A 14,270-nucleotide genomic window follows, 5' to 3' on the forward strand; every position below is an offset into this window, starting at 1 on the left:
TAATTAGGGGGCTGGGATTTAAAAAATGAGTATCCTGATTTATTAATCACAGCTAAAAACATCCTCCCATTTGACTCTCTCTGTCTTCCCATGAAGTATCTTTTCCCCTAGGGCAGTTATTATAACCAAGAAGTAAACTTCACTTAGAAGAAGAGGACCCTTCAACTGTTGTATTATAAGTGTTAAGCCACACCTACAAAGCATATTTGGTCACATGGCTCTCAGTTCTACAGCCACTGTAGTCTAAGACAGAATTATAATACAAGAGGGCTTTTAAGCTAATCATAAGAAATAAAATTGTCACCATGACCATTGGGGCTTAGTGAACTGGGCATTGATCTGCAAACCTAAAGGTTGCTGGTTCAATGCCCAGTCAGGGCACAAGCCTGGGCTGTGGGCCAGGTCCCCAGCTGGGGCCATGCAAGAGGCAACCCATCAATGTTTCCCTCTCTTTCTTCCTCACTTGCCCTCTCTCTAAAAATAAATAAATAAAATATTTTTAAAAAGAAATAAAATTATCATAAAAATTTTATCCTTGCTCATCTCTTTTAAATATTTTTGAGTATGCTTTTCAATGTACATATTATTTTAATAAATCATAAAGCAATAAATAAATATGTATTTGGATTCTGTTTTCAAAATATTGACAAGGGTGCATTGTTAGAAAAGTATAAAAGTTCAGCAAAGAGCAGGAGAGAACAAATACTTGAAGCATGAAATGCAAATGGTAAGCAGTCTGAAGTTTTCTGCCTTTCAAACCTAAGGCATCACACTTATAAGGTGGTGAAAGATCATGGACAAGACTTCTGGTCTTCTCATGAGGGTAATTATTTCTTAAAAAGCTTTTTACATACTTTTGCTAATTAGAACATGACTACTAGGATTGATTTACCTTTATAAGCAAGACAATATTGCTGACAGAACACAGGGTGATTCTGTTAGCCTCTAACACCCCTCTCCTCTGCGGGATTTCGATAGACTTGTATTTCAGATTAAAACTATTTCAAGACAGAAGTGTTCACAGAAATTGTATAGTTCCAAAATGACAATAACCTCAATCTTATCCCGCCTTTTCCAATATCCCATCCAATTTTTCCAATCATGTCGCAGTATGGGTGAAGAAGGCAAACTCTATTTCGAGTACGTATCTTAAATAGGCCATGACTGAACGCCAGTGCAATTCTAGGGCAGTATCAGAAATCCCAAACACGTGTTCTCCATTTTTTGCAACTCTATTTTTGTTTCGGGGGGGAATACAGTTGAGTCCCAGGAACGTTTGTTTAGCAGAGACAGTCCACTGCAATTCCTGCAGAATGAAAGGAGCAAAGGGAAGTCAATTATAGCTGTCTGGTCATTTGGAACCATCCAGCATTAACTGTCAGTTAATGTAAGAGGCTAGAAACTTTACCTTCTTCAGACCTTCTTATAATTAACATGCTTATTAATATTATACTTTACAGACAGAAATCAATAAATCACTGACAAGAAAGGTACTGCTAGAGATGTGTGTGAAGTTTAGTTCTAGCTCAAAAACATCCAAATGACATCCTCAGACCATGTGCATATACTTCGATATAATTGCAGAGAGAACTATGTTCTCAGCTATAGTCAGAGAAGATGATGTTTTTAAAAAACAGAAGAATCAGTCCATTGGCAGCCTCCACAAAAGATACCGCTGTAGGATTTGTAAGGAGGCATTATCTTTTACAGAGCTGCGCATCCCCCTATGCACCATCTCCTCTTGTGAGTGTGGAACATCTGTGTTTATGTTGCATGACGGAGTTGTTCCTCGGCTTTGCCAAAATGAGCTTTGATGTGGGAATCTGGGTTTGTGGATTTTCCGTAGGGTGGTGATAAAGCTGAAGTGGCAGGACATTGTTTTTGTATATAATGCATATTACATGAAGTCATCCATATTTAATGCCAAGTGTGCTATATTTTTTAATCTTTATAGCTTCAATGTGTGTAAGAGGTTTTAATAATTGGTGCTGGGATGACGGTAACTTCCCAGAAATGCTCAGCACAACTGCTGTGGTTCTCAGCACACAGTTTGCACAGGTTGTAAATTATGAAACTTGATTAGCAATAGACTTGGCAATATCTCTTATCTTTTGAAGATGCCAATCTGTGGCATTACGGGTACAAAATATTTCCATTCACACTTTTAATATTCACCTAAATAATCTACATAAAAAACAGAAAAAAATGATGAGCTGTCCTGTGAAATGAAATTTTCTCCTGAAGAATTTCTTAAATTTCTAATCTTATTGGCAGAGATATTTAGAATTCTAAACATGCAAAAACTAAGCAAGTTAACTTCAGTGATTATTTATTTAATTCTAATATTTTTGCTTATAAGAGCAGAGTTTTAAATATTTTAAATTCTATAATGTTTCTTTAAAAAAGACTTTTGTGAGAAAATCACATATTTACAGTCACTAGTGAATTGCAGTTAGAAATTTCAATAACTTTAATATTGTTCATTTGCAACAGTATCACATTTCTCTTTCTTAAATTTTTCTTGTACTCTTTTTGTCTAGGTTGTCAGCTCCCCAGTCCAGCAATCAATTCACAAATGCTGAAAGACAAAATCAATCAACCAATGGGCATTTACTGAGTCTTTACTTCAAGATGATAAAGAATATCACTGGGGATCCCTGTCCATCCACCACACAGCAAAGTGACCATCACCCATTCTCATCCTTATTATATTTACCACAGCAGAAGACTATGGATTTAACCTCTGCTGATCCAAAAGGACATTGGACATAGAAACATCCAGCTGGTTTGAAGGTAGCAAGACTACAAGTGAAAACATGGACTTCTGTGAAAGTATACATGTGAAAAGTGAGACTTCCCGTATCCTTACAATCCAAAGTCTCAATGATCCCCAAACTGCCAAAACAGTCTTGAGAAAGAAAACAAACCTAGAGGCCTCACACAGCCTGTTTATAAAACATATCATAAAGCTATGGCAATCAAAACAGTATGGTACTAACATAATGACCGCTATATAGACCAATGGAACAAAATAGAAGGTCCTGAAATAAACCCTTGTATGTGGCCAAATGACCTTTGATAAGGGTGCCAAGGCTGCACAGTGGGTAAAGGGTAGTCTTTTCAACAAATGATGTTTGGAAAACTGGATACCCACACACAAAAGAGTGGAGTTAGATCCTTACTTCACATCATATATAAAAATTAACTCAAAGTGGATTACAGTCCTAACTGTACTATCTCAAACTATAAAATTCTTGGAAGAAACCATAGAGCAAAATCTTTATTATATTGAATTTGGCAATGATTTCTAGGATATAATACCAAAAACACAGTCAACAAAAGTAAAAATAAATAATTAAAACTATGACAAACTCAAAACTTCTGCACAACAAAGGAAACAATTAACAGAGTGAAATATAATCTATGGAATGAGAGGAAATATTTTCAAGCCATATATCTGATGAGAATTAATACCCAGAATATATAAAGAATTCCTATAATTCAACAACAACAACAACCAACAAGTAACTCATTTTAAAATTGGAAAAAGAATTGCACAGACATTTCTCCCAAAAAGATACACAAGTGATCAACAAGCATATAAAAAGATGCTCAATGTCACATCAGCAGGGCAGTGCAGATAAAAACCACAGTGAGATACCACCTCACAACTGTTAGAATATTCACTATCAAAAGCAAAACAAACGCAAGTGCAGGTGAGGATATGGAAAAATTTCAACCCTTGTGCACCATTGACGGGATTGTGAAGTGGTGCAGCTGTTACAGGGAACAGTAAGCATTAATAATATAATTAAAGTTGATAAATTGAACTTGATCAAAATGAATAACTTTTTTAGAAAAGAACAAGAAAAACTACATTGGGAGAAAATATTTGCAATAAACGTGTCTGGAAAGACGTGTGTGTGTGTGTGTGTGTACATATATACATATGCATTATATATATATATATATGACTCTTATAATTCAAAAATAAGAGAAAAACCTAGTGATCAAAGGACTTCAACAGATATTTTATGTATGTATGTATGTATGTATGTATTTATTTATTTTTAGCAAAACCTAATATTCTGATTTTATTATATCTCTAGCTACAAATCAACAGATATTTTAAAACACAAAATATGTGAATGACCAATAAGTCAAAAACACTGGAAAAAGAGTCAGTGAGAATGTGGACCTACGATTCTCATACACCGTTATGAGAGTATGAAGAGGACAGGAGGAAAAATACTTTAGCGTCTTCTCATCAAGTCAAACCTATACCTACTTCCTTTCACTTCAAAGATAAAGAAAAACTACATTCACACAAAGCTCATGCACAAATATTCATAGTAGATTTAAACCTAATAGCCAGACACTGGATGGAACTCAAATATCAAAAGAAAGTGGATTTTAAAATGTGGCATATCTATATGGGATATTGCTAAGTGCTCATAATATGTAACAACATAGATGAATCTCAAGATAATTTTGCTGAACTAAAGAAGCCAGACGTGAAAAAGAATGTATAATACTCATATATGAAGTTCTTAACAGTTAACACTGGTTTACGTAAATCTATGTTGAAAAAGTTACATCAGTGTCTTGGGTCAAAGTGGATGGAAGGATTAACTGGAAGAGAGCACGAGAGAACTTTCCTGGTGGATAATAATGTCTATTTCTTGCTCAGAGTGGTGATTACATGGTCTATGGTTTATGTATGGTCTATGGTCTAACATTTGTTACACAGAAATATTGAGGTAAATGACCAAAGAACACAGGTAAAAAAATTGAAAGTGTTACATTTGGAGTGTGGGGCTTCAGATTTAAGCTAATTGCTGGTTTTAGCTTTATACCTTATTAAACTATTTGAATTTTAAATTAGGTGCATATATTACTTTAAACAAATTAATTACTAAATTAATTCAGCTATTAACACTAGTTAATTAATATTCAGTTTTTTATATAAGTTTGTAGTCTAGCTCTCTCTCTGCTGCTAAACTCTTTGGTCATGGGAAAGATATTTACCTCTCTAAGCTTCAGTTCTTATTCGCATGATAGGGATAAAAATATCAGCCGCCTCATAAATTTGTTTTGAAGGCTGAAATCTACACTCTATGTGAAATACATAAATACAATGCCTGGTAAATAATAAGTAGTGCATTTTAACCATCACTATAATTAGATATATCAGGCCTTCTCATTTCCATACCTCACAAATCCTTTCATCAGTTGCAATAGTCCTTTCAATTTCTTCCTTCTTACTCCTTATGTGTTTTCACCTTGCTAGTATGGAATAGTTGGGCAATTGAGTCAAGTCCAAAAAGTGGCCACATAAATCACCAGTGTAAGAAACAGGTGTATCAAGTGTATCTAACTACCAATCTTGTGTTTTTTTTTAATTGGGTCACATTATTAAAATTTAGCATGCTTTAAAAAATTGTTACATAAAAATTGTTTCTGCCAGTGAGACTTTTCTTAAATAAGACTAAACACATATTCCTTCAATGCAAAAAACATGGAATTAGTTTTCTATGTGAAATAATTCAACTGGTTTTCATCTAGATTTCAGTGGAAGGAGGATAAACTTTATCTTTTCAGTGAGGAAGATAGGCTTTTTCTTCTATTATACAGGAGATAGATGCAATGCAAGATATCCAAAGAATTTGGGGAAATCCGTTTATTTTCATAATTTAAGCACGGTTGTCTTTATATTTTAAAATGATCTTACTTATCTCCTGTTTCTAATAACTTTACATAAACTCCTTGTCTTGGTATAAAACATTGTCTGTTTTAAACAGTGTCAGCTAATACAGGTGACAGCAGGATCTGTTTTCTTTCTGACATTTGCGATATTTAGCTAAATGAATAGCAGCATCACAATACAATGGACACACAGTTGTTCACTGTACTCATCACAGTTTTGAGCAACTTTATTATCAAGTCACACTTTAGAGTTATTAAGATAAGAAAACAGATTAATTGGTTTTCTTCATACCTTATGTTCACTGAATATGTTCATACAGCAGAACAATTGAGGGACTGGAAGTGAACTAAGGGGACAGAGTTATTGCAGGTTAGATCAGTCCCTAAATAGCCAATGTATTTGCATGAGAAGCTAGAAATATAATTCACAGAAAAATTAAAAATATTTAACCTACTAATAAAAAACTTCTAATGAAAAAGAGGGATTTTCTACATAAAACTGGCAAAGATAAAAAATTACAATACTTAATGCTGGCAAGGGTACAATGAGATACATCTATCACACAATATCATTGAATAGTAATTGGCTATTCTTTTTGGAAATCACTTTATCAATGTGCATTGGGAATAATTTTAGATATCACGGCCAGAGTAAGTAGTAGACCAAATTGTCAGGTCAGGAAATTCTATCTTTGTAGCAGTCCCTCAGTATCTGAGGAAATTTCCTCTTTTGAGTCCCAACAAATTTGTCCACTTTCCTCATAATTTTACTAACTCTGTGTACCATTTTGTCTCTCAATTTAAGGAGCCCCCTTGGAATTTTGGAGTTTGTTAAAAATTAATATCTTAGAGGGAACTTACATCCAATAATAATAGCTTACATGATATTTAATTTTTGTGGGCATAACATGATACAGAAGTATTCAAATTTGGAAATGGTAGAGGTGGGGGTAATATTTTGGAAACAAGGAGCCCCATAGTCATCCTATTCCTAGAGCTGGGCCCAAGTATAGGGACAGAATGCTTTAGCAAAGCATTCTGGATGAGTGTTTGTGTGTTCCAGTTGGTCAAACTCAAGTGTAAAATAAAATGGATCTCTGCCACCCTCTTTATTCCTTTTTAAATTATTAACTTCAATCTCAAAGTCATAGATTCCATGAGAAGCATTTTATTAAGGCAAGGCTCCCCAAAGTTTCGTTGAACAAAAATGGCAAACTGTTATTAGATGTTTTGTGGAGAAAGGAAGTGAATTAAGTTTGGAAAAAGATAAACTCAATAAAAAGTAAAAAAGTAAATAAAATAAAAAATCTTTATTATATTTCACAAGACATAATTGAAACGTTTATATACAAATGTACATTGTGAACTTTCAGCAATATTAAGTGAAATTTTTATGAAGAAGGTTGTATCCTGGAGCGGTTTTTTTTTTTAAGAAAAATATATTCTGTTCAAGGCAGCTTAGGTGGCATTTCTCCCCAGATGTCTTTGCAAGTGGACTTATCCAATTAATGATACCCTCTTGAACTTTCCCAATAGTGATTTAAGGGCAACCATTAGACACTTCTTCTCACTTCATTTCACAAAGGAATAAATTAATAAAATAATTTCACAGACCACCCTGAAATGTAGGGGACTCCTAATCTGATCTAGAATTAAAACAAAGTTTCCAACATTTTAGAACCTCCTTGCTACTCTGTTTGACAGTTTAGATACTCTTTTTTATTGTTTTAATATCTCTCAGAGATTCCTTTCTCACTGGAAACTTGGAAAAGCAGTGGTAATGCTTTGCGAATGAGAAGAGCTCTGTAAGGGAACGAACTGAGACAATGCCTTACAAATTCATTCCCAGGATGCTTTTTAAGGCACAGGAACTTCCTGATACCTCTCCAGGATTCAACACAACGGGCTTCTGACAACCGATAGAACATTAGGAACATCATTAAGGTTTTAAATTTTGAGTTGATTGCATTGTCCAATTATTTCCCTCAGCATTTTAAACTCACACGCCATTGAACAAGCACAAATCCAAATGTTCAAAACAAATACATGCAGGTGAATGAAGCAGATGACGCAAAGGAAATTCTTTACTCAGAGGTAAGCCAAGGAGCTGCTTGTGAAGCCATGAGAATTACGTAGACTAGAAATTTAAACTGTCAAGTATGCATGCATGCCTAGAAGCACAAATGAAACAATGAGACTGGAGTAACCACTACTAGAATTAAATACAGAACTATATCTCTTCCTAATTACCCAAAATAACTAATCAAAGGTAATAAGTTAGAAAAATAAACTTTTACACACACAAATAAAATAGAAGTAAAGTGAAAATACCATTATAATGATTAGAGTACATGTAATAAAATTATGGATACATTGGAAGGGACTCCTGGATTTAGTTAAAATAAAATACAATAAAATCCCATTGTAACTAAGTACTACAGATTAACCTAAATGAAGTTGATTCTGAATAATTCATGGTAATGAGCTAATTATTTGTATAAAAGAAAACACCAGAAAAAGAAACAAAGATTGCAATACCTATAGCTGGAGTCCTTTTTCAGTAATTGGAAGCATGAGGTGCAATGAAAATATCAGGAAACTGTATGCATGCCATTTAAACTGTGTAAGATGTAAAGAAAAATTATCAAAAACACTCTTTAAATCCCCCCTTTACCAAGAGGTGAAAATATAGACTAGAGCTGAGGAAACAGTCTATAGCTGTCAGCATATTATCAAAGTGCGTTTTCAAACAAGATTAAAGGTTACTTTTCTCAGAAGTCTTTTACTTTGTTTTATGAGAGCACTAGTTTGGCTTTTCCAGCATAAACACCTACAAAACTGTACTGTATGTGAGGTAAATGTTCTCAGATATTCAACAATAGACTGTACAAGACTATGATCCCTGCGAGAAGGGTAACTCATAAAGTGAAGGCCATATTCACTCTGCTGTCCGCATGTGGATAATTCACGCACCCCTCCCCCACGGCATAGGCCTATGGAGCCAGTTGCATAACAAGCTAAGGAGGCAAAAATTACATTTGGGACTGATGAAATGATTAGATTCAACAAAGCAGGGCACCTGGTGGAAAAGTGGCTGCCCAGGGTTGGGAGAGAACTGCCCAGGGGTGGGACTTCTCACAGCCCTTGGCCAAGAGTTAGACTTAACGTGCCAAGGGCAAGACAGCGCAAGGTTTACCAGGAAGCAGCCACCATGGGGCTGAGAATAGGATGAGGATACTGAAGTCAAGCGATGCTGGGAGATTTCGGAGTCACATCTTAGCCAGAGGGGAGAGACTTGTTAAAGCCCTCAGATATCAAGCTAAGATACCAGAAAAACCAGGATTTAGGATTAAGTACCATACTGTCTCAGAACAAGGACTACTCCAGGACCACCGTGACAAATTCTAGTCTTGACAAGATCTGCAAGGAAGGCAGAGTCTGTAGCTCGAGCCCTGCCAAGTTGTGAGCTTGGTTAATCTGTTGGGCTTTCTGCATTCATCTCTAACAAAACATAAAAAATTCTAACTATGTAAATAATTACTTAACTCATATCATAACAAATGCTGTTTTCTGAAGCATGTGAATTTTATCTCTAGGAAATATTTTTTCCACCCACAGACCTATATAAACAAAATCTATGGGCCCCACTTCAGAACCAGCCCTTTGGGCTAGTTACCAAGGTAGGGGAATTACCTCCTAAAGAGCATTCACTAAATATTCAATAGTAATCTCTGAAATAGACAAAAGGGCCTTTTTTTTGTGCTTCATAACAGTTAATTCACTGATAAGCTACAGCCATGATCACACTGAAAGCTTCAAAAGAAAAATTGAAAATTACTTGTGATATTCACTAAAGCACAATTATTATCCAACTATGAATAGAAATACTTGCTATACATTGGTGACCACCTATTTATACCATCCAAGGGTCCAAGGTGGTCTTAATATCCCCCACAGTTTGACTAACCTTTACACAGGGTTTTTTTCCTGAATCCCTTTACTTAAAGAATTTCCATTAGAAAATTATTGTACATTTCTTTTCTGCCCCTTTGTGATGTCAATCTCTCAATCTCTTGACAGTTTTATAATCCAAAATGTCTTTATCAAAAACCTGGGAGCCATCCTTTGAAATTTAATCATCAAGAAAGATAGACCCTCTATCTCCCAGTCTCTATGGGAGGGGGGAACCTAACTTCTATTAACAAACACAGATGAACTAATCACCTTGACCTACCTCCCCACCAGTGTCCTTCAAGACTTTTCATCCCTAGCTCATCCCAGTGCTTAAAAACTTCCCCACCTTTTGTTTCAAAGGAGTTGAGTTCAGCCTCTCTCCCCTGTTGCAATGGTCTTGAATAAAGACTTCTTTGCATGTTTAGCTTATCTGATGCAAGTTTTGTCAGTTGTTTCCTTGTTTTCATATCCTAGGGTACAGTTCTATATTAAAATATTTGTTGTTTATTTTTGTTAATAATGGATTAACAACTTCTTCTGTCAATCAAATCATTTATACTTAGCATATTCATAACAGATTCTAATAAAATTAAATTGCATTTATATGATCCCAAATGAAGGGTTGCAGAACAGGTAAGATTCGCTCAGGGGCTAAGATGTTGTAGTAAAATGTGCTAGATGAGCCCTGGCTGGTATGGACATTTGGTTGGGTGTCATCCCACAAAGAGAAAGGTCTCTGGTTAGATTCCTGGTCAGGGCACATGCCTATGTTGTGGGTTTGGTCCCCTGCCAGGGCAAACGGCAACCAATCGATGTTTCTCTCATGCATCAATGTTTCTCTCCTTCTCTTTCTCCTTAAAATGTGCTGGATGAAAGAATATAATAGAAGAAATTTTAGGAGCCCTTGCATTCAGAGGGGCAATGTTTGGAGTCTGCAGTTTGGGGCTAGAAAACGGCATTCACACCAGGCTACCTTGCTGAGTGCAGTAATGAACTGCACGTTTAGTTTTATGTAGACTGTGGAAAATGGTGCTGTCAGATTGTAGAATAGAAACAAATGCAGTTTCCATTCAGGAAAAATGTGAAGGCTTCCATATGAAATAGTGCGTAATCTAGTGATAGAGAGCACAGCATTTTGAGTTAAACTAAATGGGGTTTGAATGCTAGCTTTACCACTTACTAACTTATTCTGAAGAGATTACTTCACTTTTCTATATCCCAGTTACCTTATTGCTGGAATGGGATAATAGCAAGCATCTCAGAAAGCTGTTTTGAGGACTGAGAAAATGCAAGTGCCTGGCTTATATAATAAGTCTTAAGTAAATGATACATTTAAATATTTACTGAGTGATTTTGACCCTATTATGGCCTGGTGAGTTATAGGACTTAATTTCTACCCTCGAAGATCTTGCAGGACTCCTGGGAGATAAATAAAACACAATTATCAGGAATTCATTTATAAATTGAACAGATTTTCACTGAGCACCTAATACTTCCCAAGCATTCTTCTGAGCTGTGAGGAAATAGCAGAGGTCTCTACAAACAAGATCCCAGCCTGCACGAACCTTGTGGTCTAGGCTAGAGGGTGGGGGGAGAGAGACAATATACAAGCATACAAAGATATGTTTAATTTCTGGTAATGATAAAAACTGTAAATAAAAATATATTAGGTAAAGAACACAGAGACTGGTGATTAAGGAAAAACTACTTAAGTGAGGTAGTCAAGGAACGACCCTCTGAAAGAAAGACATTTAAGGAGAGACCTGAACAAAGTGAGGGAACAAACTGTATCCAGGAGAGCATTCCATCCAGGAGGCAGAAGAGCATTCCATTCAGACAGACTCTTTAGGGTCAAGATTCTGAAGTAGGAACACGCTTCGGATGATGACGAAACAGCAAGCAGCCAGTGGACAACAAGTGTGTGCTTTCTAATTAAGAATGAAACTCTTAATTGCATGAAATAGTACCTGTGAAATTATAATCTAAAATCTGTTACATACAACATTCAGTAGTTCAACATAAGCTTTTATTAGTGATTTCTATGCTAGATCTTAAAAATATTTTACTTCACTTTTGTTTTCATAAAGCTTATAGTTCAGCATCATGTTTTCATCATTATTAACCTCTACCATGCGTTTGTACTAGATTTGGCCTTCGGTAGAACCAAATCTCTTAGCACAGCACGGAATGGAGCTTGCCCTCTCTGACAGAAAAGAGAGCTGTAGACAGGAGTTTAGTGATCTTCTGATATCATATAATTATTTATGGTGGTTGATAAGAGGTTTTAAGAAATAATCATGGCTTTCAAGTTTCAAGTTTTTAATACAAGCCTCCAAGTCAGTTTTGAATATTTTACAGTAAGGAAAAAATCCTAGAAAGTAAATACAATTTAGTAGGCAATATAAAAATCATGGCTGAATGAGAACTTAACTAAATGATAGCTTTCTCTGGTTGCTATAAATTTATGTTTGGCTTTACAGAGTATTTTAAATATCTTTATATAGTTTGTATATAGTTGAGAACTGAATGAAAAAGATTTATAGAAAAATGGAAATCAAGATTATTGAAATAGATAATTAAAAATAATGTTATTTTTAGCATAGTTTAGTAATAATTATGTAACATATTTATATAATAATTTAATACATTTGTTTTTTAAGATAAAGCCAACAAAATAAAAGTATGTGAGGGCATTATAAACATACTCAAGGCCAGAAATTCTGGCAGCCATAAATGCTTAAAGAAACAATTTTGTAAAGACTGGCAGATCTATTGGGGTAGACTGAGGAATTCTTAATAGAGGTGATCATTTATTCAACAAACATTTATTGAATAAGCCAGACAGTAGATGGAAACTTAGTGTCTATATAGCCCTCTACATAACACATCTACATATATCATTTAATATTTGTTACAGTCCTCTGAAGTGTGTATTCTTATGAGGAATATAGAGATTCAAAAGAGTCAATGTAAACAACCCAGCTCATACTGTTAGTACGTAGAAATGATAGACTGAAAACCCAGGGGTTTTTTGGCAACAAATTTCCTGGTCTTTCCAATACATCCTGCTATCCTTCATATTCATCTGTATGAGGCCGAAGCAAGGTCATTGTTCTTTCCATGACTTAATTTTTTTTTCACTAAGAATCATTTTTTTTACCACAAAGAAAATGAAAAAGCTTAGAATCTTATAAAATGCTGTTAGAACCAAAAGAGAAATGATAAACCTCTGCGGAGGAAGAAGAAAATGAGATGGAAGAGAAAAGAGGAGAGGGAGAACTGATTTGAATGAAGAGATTACATGGTGGAGACAGTGAAAGAGAGGAGGAGGAAGTGGTAGCAGGGCAGCAAAAGGTGCAAATATGCCAGGGAAACCTTCTCTGTGTTTTTCAAGTAGCTTTGGTGCTTATTATATTGGGGTAGCCAAAAGTTCATCTGTTTTTTTCCATATAATGGTTCTAGTAGAGTTTAGTTGTCTTTAACTGCATTTGAACAATTTTGTTAGATTGTATTGTGACAGCTGTCATATCAGTGTACATTTAAAAAAACTTATCAAAATTGGTGAGTTTTTGTTGTAGCCATTTAAATATTAAAGATGGAAGAAAATATGCAACATTTTTGGCATATTATGTTCTAATATTTCAGGAACAGTAAAAACACAGCTGAAGAGCAAAAGAAAATTACTTGTACAGTGTATGGAGAAGGTGCTGTGACTGATTGAATGTGTCAAAAGTGGTTTGCAAAGTTTTGTGCTGGAGATTTCTTGCTGGACGATGACCCACACGTGGTCAGGTAGACCAGTTGAAGTGAATAGTGATCAAATCGAGACATTAATTGAGAATGATCAACATTATACCACACAGGGGACAGTCAACATACTCAAAGTGCCCAAATCAATAAAGTTACTGATGAAAATGAAAAATAGGTCTTTTATGGAAAAAACTAAATAAACATTTTGGCCAACCCAATGTTAGTTTCTCAGACTATTACTCTGGGAAAAGCATAACAGTCACAGTTATTTCTTACTATATCCCCAATATCCATTCCCCCTAAAATCTGTAGTATCATCTTTAATCCATTCCCATAGCTTCAGTTCGCACATATAAGGTGCTGACCCCTCAATTTTTACCTGCAGACCCAACTGCTCTCAAGAGAATACGGAAATAAATCAACTTGGATGGTGCCACAAGTACCTTAAATCCACTTTATCCAAATACAAACGTATAATCTCTGGAAAAAATACTTAATTCCTGTTCCTACCTCCCCACATCCTTCATCTCTCTAAAACTAGGAAAGCTATCTTTTTACTCAAGACTAGCAAATCCAGCCACTGTGAACTCAACAACTTCCTTATCCTTTATGTTAATTCACTAATATATGCCCTGAAATTCACTAATAGTTCATGAATCTATCCTCACTGCCCTGGTGATTTCATCATCATTTCCTGAATTACCCTACGAGCCTCCTACCTTCTCTTTCTGTCTTTTTGTATCTTCTCTTTCCATTCCTCTCTCTCTACTGTCAGTAGTGGCTACTGTCTAAAACATACATTTTATTATATAATTTTCTTAAAATTTTTTATGGGATCTCCCTACTCGTAAAATCAAACC

Source organism: Desmodus rotundus, chromosome 4 (assembly GCF_022682495.2).
Source record: "Desmodus rotundus isolate HL8 chromosome 4, HLdesRot8A.1, whole genome shotgun sequence".
In the NCBI taxonomy this organism is placed as follows: domain Eukaryota; kingdom Metazoa; phylum Chordata; class Mammalia; order Chiroptera; family Phyllostomidae; genus Desmodus; species Desmodus rotundus.